We start from the raw sequence: 2,808 nt of genomic DNA on the forward strand, positions 1-2,808 counted from the left end.
GGTGTCACAATCAGAATGGACTCAAAGTAGCCATGATGGAAGCACATCAAATCAAGTTCCTACTTGAGTGTTTTGCCATGACAGTTCTGTGTTGCCTTCCACTTCTCCATTCACTTTCCTCAGCTTTTTGGTGACTATTTGATTCAGCTTTCATGGAATTCCTCTGAATGTCTACTGAGAAAGTCTCATTCATCCTACCAAAGTGATATAGATCCCTTCTTTTACAAAACACTATGGGAAAACTGACTCCACACAGGCATGGGAGGGCCTTCTAGCTAGATTTAAAGCATTCCCTTTAGCTGCTCTTGAAAGCTGCTATAGAAGGATACATATTTTCCCCACGGTCCCAGAGAAGTAGATACCATAGTCTTGTTTTACTGCTTGCCTTAGCATGAAGAACATGGAAAGATTATCTTTTCCCTGATCAGAAAATTGGCCAGCCACTCAGACAGAGGTGTCCAAGAGTCTTCTTATGGGAACTAACCCACAGATCAGAGCCTGGAGCATGATTTTTTTGGCATCAACTTTTAAAAAACAACAGGTTATTGTTCAAAATGAGTATTCATTTAAATGACTGCTTATCTTCTTCATCTTCTTCGTGTTATTATTTGTTGGATGTATTTTATCATCAGTTCAGAATTTGGTTTTAGTTCTTGATTCTGATTTTTAGTAATGTTTAGAAACAGAATTTTGATATTGTTCTTTTGGTTATGATGGTCATTGAGTGTATTAATAAGTTGACTAATTACTTGATGGAGTGAATGCACTTCATACGAAATAATTAAGAGCTTGGAAAGCTAAGTAAATATGATTGTTGTGAAGAGAACCTCTGGCTTGTTGTTGAATTGGGAACTGTGAGTGGTCTGTGGTTCCTGGAAAAGACTATCAGAGGTCATCAGCTTTGATGGCTAAATGCTATCCACATTATGAGACTAAGTATGTGTGTGCGTGCATCAGTCGCTGGTGAGCTTGAATGTGATGAAGCAGTTTACATATGTTCTGTCTGAGGCATGATGGAAGCTCGTTTGCCACTGTGTGTATGAAATGCTGCAATGCATCTACAATTGGTCTAATACAGCATGACCTTTTCTGTGTTATTCTGTATTGCTGTTGTCCAGCCCATTGTGACCCAATGAACAACATTCCTCCAGGCCTTCCTGTCCTCCACCATCCCCTGGAGCCCACCTAAGCTCACCCCGACTGCTTCAGTGACTCCATCTAGCCACCTCATTCTCTGCTGTCCTCTTCTTCTTTGCCGTCTATTGTTCCCAGCATCAGGCTCTTCTCCAGTGAGTCTTTCCTTCCCATTAGGTGGCCAGAGGATTTGAGTTACTTCTTCAGTATTTGGCCTTCTAAAGAGAAGTCAGGGGTGATTTCCTCTTGGACCGACCAGTTTGATCGCCTTGCAGTCCAAGGGTCTTGCAGTGTAATAATTTTAGCAAAGAAAAAGTGATCCACAGCCTATGTGCACTAATGAGAATGACCACAAGAAAAAGAATGCTTCCAAAATCCTGTATTATGCCAAGTCTCTCTGAGTTTGTAAATCTAAATGAGTTAGTCTCCAAAATCACTGTCCTATTGTCAAATAAAGCATGTTTTTTGGAACAGTTTAAAGTCGTATCTCCACCAAAATTAGGGTGAAACTCTTTCAAAAGAACTCAATGACATTCCAATCACCAGTTGTCTGTACTATGAATGTCTGTCGAGAAAATGCTACCTCAAGAAAGGAATGCCACAGGGAAAGCACAACCAAAAAGGAGTTAGACATTCCATCCATGTGTCAATGAATGATAATGAAAATCTCATGAATGGCAGCAACAACACAATAGCAGCAAATGCAACAAAGGCCTCTCACTCCTGCTAAACCACTGCCAGCCAAGTACAAATGTTCTCCTTCACCCAGCTTGCTTCTGGGGACTTTCATTGTCCACCTAACCAAGCCAATATATGCTGATTTTTTACTTTAGTAAAGCATCTTTCCCACATTTTCCCACACCCCTTAAAGTGGTATCTCCACCAAACAATATATTCCTTGAAGGGCACTGAATGCTTACAAAAGGGTGATGAGAATCTCATACCCCTGCCTAGAATTACAACACAAAGAGGAATTGATGGCATTCACAATAGAGCCTGATGATTTTGCAGACAGATGAAAAAGGAGCAGTTCCAGGCATTTCCCTCCAACTATAGGGAAGGTGATCAAACCTATCAGTCCTAGAGGAGATCAACCCTGACTGCTCTTTAGAAGGCCAGATACTGAAGATGAAACTCAAATACTTTCGCCACCTAATGAGAAGGAAGGACGCCCTGGAGAAGAGCCTAATGCTGGGAACAATAGATGGCAAAAGAAGAAGGGGACAGCAGAGGATGAGGTGGCTAGATGGAGTCACTGAAGCAGTCGGTGTGAGCTTAGGTGGACTCCGGGGGACGGTGGAGGACAGGAAGGCCTGGAGGAGTGTTGTCGATGGGGTCGCGATGGGTAGGACATGGCTTCACGACTAACAACAACAACATAGGAAATGCAATTTTTGAATATGTAGCCAATCCATGAGGAGTCATAAAATTTTCTCATAAGTGCATGACATGAGAGGAAGTGCAGATGACTTACTCAATGTCTTCAAAGAGTTCCTCTGAAGGACGACTTGTGAAAAGTATCGAAGTGTGGAATATGTAGACCTGAGACATGATGCCCCCAATGATGACGTCCTCTGACATGGAATGCTTGTGGAGAATAGGAAGAGGATCACTGATTCTGCATTTTGCACTATAAGTCTTGCACACAACTTGATAGGTCAAAAGTGAGACACA

Source organism: Varanus komodoensis, unplaced genomic scaffold (assembly GCF_004798865.1).
Source record: "Varanus komodoensis strain SLA01 unplaced genomic scaffold, ASM479886v1 scaffold626, whole genome shotgun sequence".
Classification (NCBI taxonomy): domain Eukaryota; kingdom Metazoa; phylum Chordata; class Lepidosauria; order Squamata; family Varanidae; genus Varanus; species Varanus komodoensis.